Below are 14,919 nucleotides of genomic sequence, written 5' to 3'. Positions count from 1 at the left end.
CATTTTAAAATACTTAGCAAGTAAAATACCAAGCTTTCCTGGTTAAAATCTAACTGATACAGAGAAAGTTCTAAAGAGTAGCTTAATCCTTAACCTTACCAACATGATCCAATCTATCGTCATCAGGTACTAGTATAGCTATCAATAAAGTGATCCTTTGATTCTCTTTCCCTTGTAAAATGTAAAGGAAGAGAAGCAGGAATCAAGTATTAGTACTGGGTGCCCAGCTACAATACCATCATAGTAGTACTAAAATCTCAGCATGAATCCCTAGCACATGTCAAGATCAATATATTTTATTAGTCTAGTAATCACATGGAGTTGTCACCTGCCTTACAGAAATGTAACAAACGAACAACGGAGTGGAAACTGGGAGACGATTTCTAGTCCTGACTCTATCACAAAATATGTGACTTTACACAAGTCAGTTTCCTTGTTAGACTGAATCTCTTGCATTGCTTCTGGCTATGATTCTACATATGTTACGCTGCATCTTTCCTAATGCTGACATCTAGTGGATACACTTAGATTTAGTATTTTAAAATGAAAAATCTCATTTAAGCTATTTTAAATAAAAGACACACTAGGATGACTGGCCATGTGCAATAAATATAATAAATTAGGAGACCAATACTGCTCCTTAAATGGAAGCGAACCATAATTAAATAGTATTACATCAGACTGTCATGGCATCTTTGAGTTTGATTCAGGGATTACTAGTACTAGTACTCTTCCATGCTTCCAGCCATTAAAAATTAAACCACCAATGCAAATTACCACCTAAGTTGCAAAGTGAGAACAAGAAAGCAAAGAAACGCTTCCTGCTAAAATGTCTTTCATCAGGTACAAACACAGGGTATGCAAAGGGAGAGGACAAAGTTCCAAGGTAAATAATTCAGGAGTTTACAGAATGGTGTATGATGGAAACATGCAAAAAAAAAAACCCGAAACTAAAAATTACCTATTTTACAAGGATTTACCATGAAGGATTCTCTTGAAAAAATATGATCATTACACAAAAAACAGTATTCTAAATTTACTTCCTTAAAATTTACCACTATTGTGAAATCCATACACACATATATGGTAAAATAAATATTAAAATGCCAGGGAATGATAAACACAAAATTTAAGATATTGGTTATCTCTGGAGAGAGACGAGTCCACAGATTTGGGCAACTTCAAAAGTTCAGGTAGTATTCTGGTCCCTCAATAACTGGTTGATTCATGTGAGTCTATTATTTTTAGGCTTTTAAATTTACAAATAAAGGTATATACATTCTTTTGTATGTATCAATAATTTTAAAAAATTAAAAATGTAAAGTCATTGATGTTCAGAGAACAAACATGACTCATTCAAAGATGCCCAACAAAAATGACTGGATTGGAATTCAGGTGCCTGAACTCTTTCCAATACACATGCAACAACACACGGATGATCTAGTAAATAAAAACCTTACCATTCTATAAAATCTTGAATACTTCTTTATCTAGTATTTACAGTGCCTGGTGGCAGTTATTGCTGTTTTATTGCTGTTTTAAATCAACAACCTTTCCTTAGATCCCGTCTGCTAATCACTGTGACAGACGCTGAACATGTGGCATCGAGGAATTCACATACGAATGGAAGAGACCAGACGACAGAGCGTGGCAGACTTCCATACAGAAGTATGCAAAAGAACATACAGAAAAAGGAACACCTAACCAATGGCTTCCCAAAGGGGATGATACTTAATTCTTTCTTGTTTTCTATTTCTTTAAATTAGGAAATAATTCAAACATAAAAAAAATATCATATTCACATACTCTACCACTCAGATTAAAGCAATAACATTTTGTCATATTTGCTTCAGATGTCTCTCCACTTTTTTTGTGCAGTTAACCTCCCAATCTCCCCCAACCAACTTTCCTCTCCTCCCTTCCCCCATCTCCTAAGGAAATCAGTATCTTAAAAGTATGCTTCCTTCCTAAACATATTTTAAAATTTTTACTACAAAGAAATGAGTTCATAAACAACATAGCACTATTCTGCTTTTCAATTTGCATAAATGATACACTGTCCACATTCCTTTAAAATTTTCTCACTCAATGGTGTTTTAAGAATTATCCATGTTCACTCATTTTAGATGTTACATACTATTTCACTGTTCAAAAAAACCAGTTTATTTATTCACTCCGCTACTGAGGGACAATGAGTTTTCATTTTTTCTCTATTAACAAATTATGCTTTACACATCCTTACACACACTACATATACTTGTGCCCACGTACAAGAGTTTCTACAAGACAGCTATCTAGAAATTAAAAGGCAGCTGTAACTTTACCAGATTGTGCCAAACTGCTCTCCAAAGTACTTCAATCAATTTACTGTTCCACTAGTAAAAGATTTCCTCTCTCTCATCCTTCAAAACTTCAAGCTTGGGGCCAGCCCCATGTCTTAGCGGTTGGGTGCGCGCTCTACTACTGGCGGCCCAGGTTCGGATCCCGGGCCTGCACCAACGCACTGCTTGTCCGGCCGTGCTGAGGTGGCATCCCACATACAGCAACTAGAAGGATGTGCAACTATGACATACAACTATCTACTGGGGCCTTGGGGAGAAAAAGGGAAAAAAAAGGAAGAGGATTGGCAATAGATGTTAGCTCAAGGCCGGTCTTCCTCAGCAAAAAGAGGAAGATTGGCATGGATGTTAGCTCAGGGCTGATCTTCCCCACACACACACAAAAAAAAAAACCCTCAAGCTTTAATTTTGCCTATGAAATATCTCACTGATGTTTTAATTTGTATTTTCTTAATTACAAGTAAAAATGTGCACTTCTTTGTATGCTTCTAGGCCATCTGTGAAATATATAATTCATATCCCTTGCCGCCTGTGCCATTTATTTTCCCACTCTCTCTCAGCCCCACACCTACCTTTCTATACACTACTCTGTACTGCTGGGGCTTAGAATCTGTGAACGACATTCCCCAGGCATCCTTGCTAGCTGGGTTCCCGTTAGGTTATGTCAATGAGAGGCACTGGAGAGTGAGGAGAAGGCAGGAGAAAGAGAGAAGCTTCCTGTTTCAGACCAGGACAGACTAGCAGTTGGAGCTGTAGGAGCAGTTCAGAGGGGGTGATTCCAGTATCCAATGCCCCACTTAGAGGCAGAAGCAGGTGTAGTCTGTGAGTTCCAGGCCAGTGGTGGTAGCAGTATACCCCTGGTACCAACAGCACCACCCCGTCTTTTTCTGCCACTGTATTCCTCCTCTTCTCGTTTCCGCTCTTCCAGTCTCTCTAACACCTTTGTAACCAATTCTCTATATTAAATTCCCTCCGTCTGAAATACCCGTAGTAGTATGTTTTCCTAACTCAACTCCAACTGATCTACCACCTTTTTTTTTTTTTTTTCCAACTGGGCTTTAGGAATTCTAAACAGGAATTCTGGACACCAATCTTTTGATGCTTATATACATAGCAAATACTTTCTCCTTGTCTGTAATAGGTCTTAGTGGTGCTGTTTGTCACATGTGGTCCAATTTTTCATCTTTTTTTTTGTGGTCTGTGCTTATTGTTTAAGTAATGATTCATCTACCAAATTGCTTTAGCTATTCTTGGCCTCTTATTCAGCCACATGATTGTCAAGTTCTACAAAAAATGGGGTGTGTATACATATATATATCACTCTGATGCAGAACTGCCATCTTTATAATGTCAACCATTTTTTCATTTAATCTATGAATATGGTAGATTACATGAATACATTTTCTACTGCTAAACCATCCTTGCATTCCTGGGATCAACTCTATCTGGTCATTTAAATACATACATGTACATTCCTAGATGTGGTTTCATAATATTTCACTTTGGATTATTTCAAAAGTTAAGATTGACCTATAATTTTTCTCTCTGTTCCTTTCTAGTTTTGCTATAAAGCCTATTTTATATATTGGCTCTTTCTATTCTATAGAACAGTTTATAAAAGATAGAACATGTCAGTTCCTTGATGAGTTTTATAAGACAGTTCTTCCAAACATCTAAGTCTACATCTTCTTCATCTTTGAAACTCTAGCCTCCGGCAGACGTTCCATCACACAGCCAGGACGCAATAAACATCCGTTAAATTAACGAATGAACTACAATTCAAGTAAAAAAGCTTATTTATCAAAGAAGAGCATACCTAAACTAAGGGCATCCCATAAAAGGTCTAGCTTTAGGTCAAATTAAACCGCAACTTCACAAAGCAGGGAGTAAGCTTACAGAATGTGCTGCCTACCAAGGAATAATTCAAAGATAAGCTCCACGAAAGTTAAGAAACTCAATCAAGGGCAAGGTTATCAGGCAAAGGTTTACTACTAACACATTAAGGCTGGTCTGGACAGCAATGATATTTTCCCACAATATTCTTTATCACTGCTGAAGTAATCTTCATTGATGTTTCTCCTGTTCTTATGCATTACAGCAACAAGAGCCAAAATCCTTAAAATCTTGATCCTAAGTCCAAAAGTCATCCTCAGAAATAGCGTTTTTATATGTATATTTTTTGCATGGAGATTAACTAAGGACTATGGAAACATTCTCATCCACTCCATATAAACATTCCACCTCAGCCTTCAAGAACGAAAGCCTCTGGACTCCTCTCCCAGTCACCAAACTACAGCAAAATGGGCAAGGAACTCAGGCCTCACTCCCAGGTAAGGAGGCCTCATGGTAGTAAAAGGATGAGACATGTACCTGCCATCACTGTTTCTTCCCTACAGAGATTTAAGTGGAGGAAGAAGAAGCGGAAGCAGGAGGCCTCCAATCTCAATGACATCTGCCAGAATTTGGCACATAGGAATAAGCACCATTCCTAGTTTTCCTACTGTGACTGAAATGGTTAAGAGGTTCTTAAAATTTGTCCTTCTACTTTCTTTCTCTCATAATTTGACGTACAAGATAAAAAATTCTCTGAAGTGAGGTATCCCTCATTTTTTTTTGATGGACAGGGATCTCTTCTTAACATTAATAGTCACAATGAGGAGTGGAAGACATCAGGCAGAATGGCTTCATATCCAATCACCAGTGAATAAGAGAATCTTAGACCAGGGAGGGACCATCCATGCTGTTACGAACGTTTCTGTCCCCTCAAAATTCATATGCTGAAATTCTAACACCCAATGTGATTAGCTAAGGCCTTTGGGAGGTGATTAGGTCATGAGGGTGCAGCCCTCATGAATGGAATTAGTGCCCTTATAAAAGAGACCCCAGAGAGCTCCCTCACTCGTTCTACAATGTGAGGACACAGCAAGAAGACGGCTGTCTCTGAACTAGGAAGTGGGCCCTCACCAGGACCCAACTATGCTGCCACCCTGATCTCAGGACTTCCAGCCTCCAAAACTGTGAGAAATAAATTTCTGTGGTTTATAAGCCACCTAGTTTATGACACTTTGTTACAGCAGCCCAAAGCGACTAAGACATGCTAAAATGGAAGACTCAAGCTTCATCATCTAACCTTAGTATGAATTTATCCTACAACATCCATGCCAAGTAGCCATCTGGCCTCTGCTTAAATACTTTACTCTGCACAACTACACCCAAAGAGTAAGTCACTGTATTTTCAAATGACTTAAATGTTAGACTTCATTCAATTTTAGAAACTTTTTTTAGAAACTTCAGCCAATGACCAAATGATGCACAATTAATCCAACATGAATCTCGCCATCAAGAATCACACAAAACTTGTATTAAGCTGAAATTCACCCACTTGTTAATTTCTCCTCCTTGGTCCCAGTTCTCATTGGCCTCCAGGAATCAAACTAAACAAACAATCCCTGTGCCACTTGACAACCCATTAAATATTTTAACTACCTGAGGTCAAAAGAAAAGTCACCCATCAGACTATACATATATACTCACATACGCAAAAAATTACAAACAAGATTATCTCCTGTCTAGTAATTACAAGGATTTAGCTTCTGAAAGAGAATAAAGTTTAGAAGGGGGTATTTAGGAAACACTCATCTTAAGGGCCTTCTTACACATTTCAGACTAAAAGAACTAAGGGCAATAGAACCATTTTGCCCTGAGTGTGACTATAACAACTTTTGTATCCAAAGCACCTTGCAGAGGGCCTTGGATGCTGTAAGCACTAAATGAAAGTAAAAGTCAATAAATGAAATCTTACTGTGTGCCACATACCACGCTAAGTACTACATATACAGTATTATCTTAGAAAGTCCTCAACTATTTTATAAGGTTGGTTAGCACTATAATCTTCACTTTACTTCTGAGCAACCAACCTGAAGGTCAGAAGGTTAAGTAACTTGCCCGAAGGTCAACTACTAGTAAAAAAATTCTCACTCAGGTAAATCTGGCTCCCAACAGTTCTCTTAAGCATTTTGCCATATTGCTTCTCAGTCATAAATGAAAGTATACATAATTCATCCAAAAAGAGTAAAGAAAAATTTCAAGTGTTCCTGAAAGAAATTAACTCAATACTAGTAACTAAAATTTCTAAATTAGGAATAAAATTCTCACAGAAAAAATTTTAAGAAAACAAATATGATGACTAGAAAAATGCTAACTAAGAAATGTCTTTAAATGTTTCTCTATCGTTTGTCAGGTCTTTCTGTTGAGCTTGGCACGCTTAAGCAATTTAATACAGCGAAATTACAGGAGGGCAGAGTCAAATGTTTCCCTTGTTCTTGAATTTCAATTAAAATCTTTCTCTTAAATATAACTCCTCCAGGCTCATCATAAGCAAATAGAATAGAAAAACAAAATATAAATTTTCTCTTCTTGATAATCTTATAATTTTTAAGATATGTACTTAAACAATTTTTCTACATTTATAAATCAGTATCTCTTCCAATGCTAGAAACTCCGGCAGAGGTCACTGATCACATTTTGATCTTGCAGAGGAGGAGGTAACTACAACCAAATATATATGTTTTTGTTATACCATTTTAAGAAATATTATTTTACTTCAGTTGGAGAATAGAGAGTCCATGAGTTAACTTAAAATGTACACTCCATGATTATAATCAAATGATAAGACCTGATACCTTTCACTAAAATAACATTGTAAAAGCTGAGTTACCCAAAAACAAAAAAAATGATTTACAAAAAATAGGAAGTAATCTATTATTTTCTCAGTATAGTAGAGCAAATTAATTTTAAATGGATTTTTGAAACCATTAAGTAAGACCAAATGCAGGATGTATATATCATATATATACCATAAACTTCTTTGAACTAAGTATGCTATCTAATAATTATAATTTTTAAAGTTTCACATCGCATATACAAGGGCAATATTTATACAAACCAAAGCTCAGATCACTTAACTACTTTCAATATTTTCACCATATGTCTAAAATCGCTAGTAGGGAGAAAGGAAAGAGAAAGGGAGGAAGTGAAGAGAATCAGAAAGGACAGAAAATCTGAGCCCAGAATACAGAGTTCACGAAACAGCGTGAAATCATGTAGCTCAATTCTCCAGTTTTATAAAAGAAGGAACTGAGGACTAAAGAAACTTGGTGACTTGGGCAAAAGCAGTAAATTAGTTTTTAAAAAGTAGGGCTTGATCCAATGACCCTGGCAGAGCAGCTTTTGAGAACATCTTTAAAATATGGCATCAGGGGGCCTACCCAGTCGTGCAAGTGTGTTAAGTGCACATGCTCTGCTGTGGTGGCCCGGGGTTCCCGGGTTCAGATCATGAGCGCACACCAACGCACCGTTTGTCAAGCCATGCTGTGGCGGCGTCCCATATAAAGTAGAGGAAGATGGGCACGGATGTTAGCCCAGGGCCAATCTTCCTCAGCAAAAAAAGAGCAGGACTGGCATCGGATGTTAGCTCAGCGCTAATCTTCCTCACAAAAAAAAAAAAAAAAAGGCATCACGGCGAGATCACATTGATAGAACAAATCAAGTACTACAACCAAAAAAAGCACAAAAGTCAGATACCCTATCATGTCCCCTTCAAAACAAATATTAGTGTTGTTTTTGCTTCAACCAAACTTCAATAGATCTGCCATTCCTTTTATTTGTGGGCAGCCACAAGGTGCTAGACAAACATTCAAATTTAGTGACACTGTTCCAGGCTCTTCCTAGCTTAGGCTGGCACATTATCATTGTACAGTTCATGCTACTGAAGTAAATGCAAAACACTTGGTGACTTTTTACAAGTCTTCACCTTTCTTTGTGTTTCTATCACACAAGCATCAGAGCACTTACTATTTGTATCCTTCCTATGGCAATTAATTATGACAGTTCTCTTGTTAAACTTTTGGCATCTCAAATTGATTTTTTTTTTTTTTTACAAGTTTATTTCATGTTCCTTGAACGAGAATGGGAGTTCTTTGAAGGCAGGCACTCTCCAAGGCTTAACACTTACCTTCTACTCCCTTTTCCACAGAATATGTTGTTTCTGTGATTAGTGACCAGGAAAAATGTTTCTTCAGAGGTGTCTCAAGAACTTCTAGCCTACACCATTAGGATATTTTTTAAGGAATGCATGCGTAACTCTACTTCTTTAGGATTAGTTATACAGAATATAAAAAACTACACTTACTTAAATATGAGGGAGAAAGAAAGGTCTAGCTGACTTTTCACTAACAGGAGTTCTTAATCTGGGGTCCAGAAAGGGAATTCAGTGACTTGTGAATTTAGATGGGAATCTTTTCACTAACCTCTATGTGCAACTTAGCAATTCCTTCAATCAAGATTACAGGCAACAAACCACAGTAGAATTAGAAATACCTATGAACTCATCATCAATAGAAGTTACAGGTATTTTCACATTACAATTATTGCAAACTCATCACTATTTAAAATTACTGTAGTTAGCAGAATTGTCGCTAAGGCTTATTCTCTAACGTGAGAAGCGTATATATTACTCTATCAAAAATTTGTATTTTTAATATTTGTTTCCTGTATTTCAATATAACTGGTTTCCTTTTTAATCCTATGTATTTTACTTCATAAAATCATGAATCATTGTTAGAATCATTATTCTGAGAAGGGATTCACAGGCTTCACCAGATTACCAAAGAGGTCCAGGGCACAAAAAATGGTTGCGAACTCCTGAACTGTAACATACAGAGTAGGTGAGGTGATTACAATTCCAAAGGACCATCATGACAACTGTCATATCATTTCTAATAAAATGACAGGCAAGTTTTGAAATGTAAATACCTCTGTTGATGAACAGGAAGACCACAGAAAGAGATTTTAAGTTGATCATTTTCACTTGAAGAACACAAAGTAAGTCTATAGAAAAATTACATTTTCAAATACCTATTAACTTGTTATAATTAAAACAATTACAAGATTATAAATGGTTAAGTACTCAGGAACCTTTAATGGTTAACTTTTTTGTTGTTGTCACGTTCTTTACTTCTAAGACTTTTTTAAAAAGACCAAAACCAGTAACAGGTAGAATTCTTATTTTAAAAAGTATGTAAAAGCATCTTCCCTTCTAGCTTCCAAATATATATATTTTTAAACTACTAGAACTACGGCTTAGACCTTTCTTCATCAACTATATACTGGTGTTAGCTCAAATGACTTAAAAAATTTCAAATAAAAACACATACCTCTCTTATTGAAAGAAAGCTGTAAAAAAAAGTTCTAATTAATTTACATTTTCCCCACTACTTCCTCTTCTAAGCCAGAAACTAAACAACATAAGATATTTCCTAAAGACATTTTTAGCAGTTCAATATTATGTACAGAACATTTTCCTTAAATTATGTTTAGCCAATGTAGTTTTTTATTTAAATCAGAACTTTTCATTTGTATTTGAATAATCATTTCCCCCAAAGACATATTTACCTTCAGCCAGTGCTGGTGATTCTGTTCTTGTCCCTCTATCTGTTTAAAGAAAGAAAAAAGGAAAAAAGTCTAAAACATTATTATACTTTAAAATAAGTTTAATTTTATTAAAACTAACTTTAACAATAAAGTTCATGATCGTTATCACATACCACATGCATATGCTATACGTGTGTGTGTGTATACATATACACACATATCTATCTATATCTCCTTGGATTAACTCAACAACTATATATAGAGGACCTACTAAGAATAAGGCATTATGTTAAGCCCTGGGAAACACCATTAGGTGATAACCTAGCTGTCACCCTCAAGACACTCAAAGACTAATAAGTGTACCAAGGAAAATATACAGTTCTCAATACAGCTTATGAAGCAGGAGATAACAAGGGAAGAAAATTAGTAATTCTTCTTTATTCCTCTAACAGTGGCCTCAAATTATCAAAGGAGGCATATTTCTATATTCTTATCACAGTTTAAGTTCATTTAACTTCAATCAATTAAAAAATCAGTTTTACTACAGGTACAAAGATCTTTATATTTCATGAACCTAATATTTGCCAGAGGCACATATGGCAAAACTCAAGTGAACTAAAGTCCTCTGTAGAACTGGTTTTACTATTTCAAAGCCTCACACAATTTTACGTAAAATCAAATCTTCAGGATGTGTATATTCTAACCTTGCAACTAAGAGCAACTATAGCCACTATAACAAACTAGTTTAGTTCACACAGTGAAGAGAAACATTTCACTAATATAACTAGTCACCTTTATATGAAAATTTCTTTCCCTAATTGTTTATTCTATAACCCAAGAGTCCTAAATTTAACAAACATATAATTTCTATGTATAAAAGTGCTTGGTAACATCTTGAGGGAATGGGGCACTGCCTTCCAAGATGATAAGTGATCTGACACACACACTGTCTTCCAAAGACTGAAATGTGGCCCTGTATCTCTGACACATAAACAAAAATATGGGTCCAGGAACTAACAGATGGAAGTAGAATTGGCAACCTTAGGCTCCACTGGATTAGAAATTCTGATTCTGGGGCAAGAGAGACGGGGTTTCTGCCAGGAGACACAGGAAGAATTCTGAGGCAACAAACCAGGAGACACAGGAAGAATTCTGAGGCAACAACTATCATCTGGTCATTTTGGACTCCTTACTTTGGACTGGCATGCTGAGGAAGGAGTTACCATATTGTGGGGGTGGGGAGGGGGGTCCTGTAAACTGACCCTAACAACCATGAGGACTTACTGCTGCTGCTACACAATGCGGACAGGAGGGAGTATACTGAGAACCTAGAAGATTAGACTGGGGCTGCCATGCTCAGTGATAACTGTAAATGGGCAACTGCAGCAACTACGGCCAGACAAGGATAAAGCAACTATGGGCACTGATCCCTTGGGGAAGAAGGCCTGGGTCACTCTACCAGGAAAATGCCTCAATCTGAAAGTGCTGGCTGAAGGTGATGAAAATCTAGAACGAGTACTGGAGGACTGAAATAATGAACAATATTCCACTAACCCTCCTGTTATAAGTATAATGTAGAGACTGTGGCCAGCCATCACCTTGAAAGCTTTGTAGCAGAGTGGACTAAATGGCTCTTAATGGAAGGTACAAGGGGGTGGGGTGTAGGGGACACCTCTTGTGTGCCACCTCACATTTTCACTCCAGCTGAAGCACCTCCCCTTAGGTGCACTACTGGGGCTCACTTTCTGTTCACTGGCTTTGCAGTAAGAGATGCCTACAGGAACTTGTCAGCCATCCTGAGACATATACAAATCTAGAAGTGTGAAGGCGTTAACACCAACACCCTGTGGGCAACCTCTGACCAATGGGGGATGGGATCTGGTAGATAAATACCCTCTTCTGCCCACCCAGAGGCATATGCGTCATGTCTTCTCAGAGGGCTTCCTCAGGATCAAGCCACAGTTGCTCACAGAAGTGACTGGGTCAACAAATGCACCCTTGGATTGATTTTCCTTCCTTCCTATTTCACTTGCCCCCTTTCTCCAACTTCTGTTTCTTACTAACAGGTCCCCAAATAAACTACCTGCCTTAAAACTCCCTGCCTTCCCTGTCTCAGGCTCTGCTTCTGGGGTGAAACCAGGTCAAGACACTTGTCCTTCAGGACACCACACTCCCTTCCTTTTCGGTCCTACTTCACCAAATGCTCCTGCCTCATCTCCTTTGCTGAACTTCTCTCACATCCCTGAATGCTGATATGCCCCAGGGCTCAGGCCTGAGCCCTCTGCTCCCTTTGTGATCTCATTCCATCTGACGGTTTTATGTATCATCTATATATCTCAAATTTATTCATCCAGTCTAGACATTTCTCTCCAACTTCACACTCTATAGCCACTACTCAATATCTCCACTAGGATGTTTTAATAGATACCTCACACTTAACACGTCCTGAACTGAACTGTTCATCTTCCCTCTCCAAACCTGATCTACCTGCAGTCTCTCTCATCTCAGTTGATAGCGCCTCTATCCTTCCAGTTGCTCAGGTAAAAACCCTGGACTCCTCCGCAACTACTCTTTCTCACACATCCAACATTCTACTCTAACTCTCACTACCTAAAATCTTCACGCCTACTATCCTATCTCCTATAAACTCAAAGTTCAAGGTTCAGCTGCATTAGCAGTTTTAGACCTACTATTACTTTCCGTATTCAAGAGCCTCTAGAATAGGGGTTGCAAAGTTAAATGCATATGGGGTTGGATGGAGCCACGTTAGAAGTGCTAAGTAGGGCAAACAAAGGTGTATGTCTAATCTAAAAGATGCCACTGCTATTAACATGCCATGCTAAAAAATGCAGCTGATCCAGTGCTGGATATTCATATAAAATAATTTTTAGATATTATCAACTAATTAAGTAAGTTTCACAAACACTCAGTAGGCCAAAAGAAATAGTCTGAGAGCTATATTTGGTTGATGAACCACCAGTTTGCAACTTCTGCTCCAGAACTTTATATTCTCTATAATTTTTATGTTATTAACCCTAAATTTTTTACTTTTCTCTATCAGTTAGGAGATAAATGGGAGCTATTTATGTTCAAAGCCTAACCACTCTGGCTTTCCTCAAAAGCTCCTCTTGAATCAATGTTACTACAAATGGAATGAATAAACACATTTTTGCTTTTTCTGCCAAAGAAAAACCTCCTTCTCTAAGGCCAACTGCAGCTACCCAGAAATAAACAAAACAAGTGGCTTGGCTGGCCACTTTCATGAACCACAGGAGAAAAACCAGTGCCACTTGCATAAAACCATGGGAAAAAAATTCTATTTATCCTGTCTAATTCTTAATAAATCAAAAATAATAAAAGACTTGCAATTGTTTTCACTCTTAGAAATCAAATGCCAAGTCATAAGTAGAGAATATTAGATAATATATAAATCAGATAATCCAGGCATCTAAAATCCAGAAAGTTAGAGGTTCTTCAAGTACATTTGTAAAACTTCTTTGCTTCCAGCAAAACATAAAACATAAGAGTTATGACTTGAGAGCATGTCAACCACATTTACAGCTTTGCAGTATTTCAAATGATGGTACGTAAATCTAACTGGTTAAGCAACCTAGACTGCATTCCTCCTTCATTTGGGTATACGATAAAATCTAACTGAACTCAATTTGTTTAAGCTCCCCTTGACATATACAAAGCAATATTTTTTGTGTGTGTGTGAGGAAGATCAGCCCTGAGCTAACATCCATGCCAATCCTCCTCTTTTTGCTGAGGAAGACCAGCTCTAACATCTATTGCCAATCCTCCTCCTTTTTTTATTTCCCCAAAGCCCCAGTAGATAGTTGTATGTCATAGTTGCACATCCTTCTAGTTGCTGTATGTGGGACGCCGCCTCAGCACGGTCGGACAAGCAGTGCGTCAGTGCGCGCCAGGGATCCGAACCAGGGCCGCCAGCAGTGGAGCACACTCACCCAACCACTAAGCCACGGGGCCGGCTCCCTACAAAGCAATCTTAAAAACCATCTTAGAAATAGAAAAGAATACCTGAATTAAAGGGCCTAGTGACCATGTTCCCAGATCAGACGATATTATAAAAGTGCATTATTATATCATTCCAACAAATATCTAAGTTAGTTTTAATTTAAGAACTTGAAAAGGTTATTCTATATCCATTCGAGAAAAAAGAAACATGCAGGCCTATAAAAATTTTTTGAAAAACAAATGAGAAGGACCAGTCCTACTCATTAATAATTAAAACTGTGTGGAACTGGTATAAAGTCAGGAAAAGAGAACAAAGAAATCAGAATAGGTCCAACTGTATATAAATGTAAAAAAACATACACCAAATGTTTACCAGAAAGTCTATTATGGTTATAGTACCAAAATAGATACCCTAGGAAATGCTATGATAAAAAAGACTGACTGCCCTCTCTAGAAGTGTCTAGTCTTACTGTAGCAATTAAAATGTTCAAGGTAAAAATGAAGTAGCATGAGAAATATCTACACACAGAGCTAAACACAGGCAATTAAGAGAAGAGATTTCAGCCAGGGGTAGAGCATGGCAATCAGGTATTAAGATTTTATGGAGCCTTGGTAGCTGAGACAGATTTTGAAGAACGAACAGGATTTGGACAAGCAGGAAAACAAAGTAGAAGGTTCAAAGAGAATATTCCACGTGAGGAACGTATAAAGTAATCATCACAGGGCAATGAAGAAAGAAAACTTTATTTAATAAATGGTACTAAAATAATCCCATGGAAAATTGAGATACAACTTTCTGAGCCCATATATTCTAGATGGACTAGTTTAATTTCTCAAAACTAAATCTCAAAAAATAGAGAATAATACCTTACTTATCTTTAAAGGAGTAGTTGAAGCACTATAAGAAATTTAAAATGGAAAACAGAATCAATCATATAAAAATTAAAAGCGAAATCCACATTTTAATAGTTCACATAAATGTACATAAAATCACATCAAGAGAGAAAGAGTATCATGAGAATTTGTAAGAGAAAGCAAAACAGTAAACATATATACCAAAAAAATTTATATTCCATAATAGTAAAAAGGAAATACGATATAAGCAAAGTGGTTTAGAGCACTGGTTCTAGAACGAGACAGATCTGAGTTGAGTTTCTACTTATTTAAATTA

The 14,919-nt window shown here is 37.1% G+C and overlaps 1 protein-coding gene across 9 annotated transcripts in view; it reads right to left on the bottom strand.

Annotated features, from left to right (window-relative positions):
• Positions 1-14,919, bottom strand: part of CYRIB (CYFIP related Rac1 interactor B) — a 144,543-nt gene that overhangs the window by 42,813 nt on the left and 86,811 nt on the right. For 6 of the 9 annotated variants that reach the window (XM_087447450.1, XM_087447457.1, XM_087447453.1 and 3 more), the window contains one exon: positions 9,792-9,830. The exons of 1 other annotated variant lie outside the window; for it this stretch is intronic. The gene's annotated coding sequence lies outside the window, so the exon portion shown is untranslated. Of the gene's footprint in view, positions 1-9,553; positions 9,573-9,791; positions 9,831-14,919 lie in introns of all 9 variants that reach the window. 2 more of the 9 variants (XM_087447454.1, XM_087447455.1) reach the window with 1 other exon arrangement.

The sequence above is a fragment of the Ceratotherium simum genome, chromosome 23 (genome assembly GCF_057802395.1).
Source record: "Ceratotherium simum simum isolate JZ-2026a chromosome 23, ASM5780239v1, whole genome shotgun sequence".
NCBI classification, from domain to species: Eukaryota; Metazoa; Chordata; class Mammalia; order Perissodactyla; family Rhinocerotidae; genus Ceratotherium; species Ceratotherium simum.
Note: the sequence above shows the minus strand (reverse complement) of the source record. Positions and strands in the feature narration are given on the sequence as shown.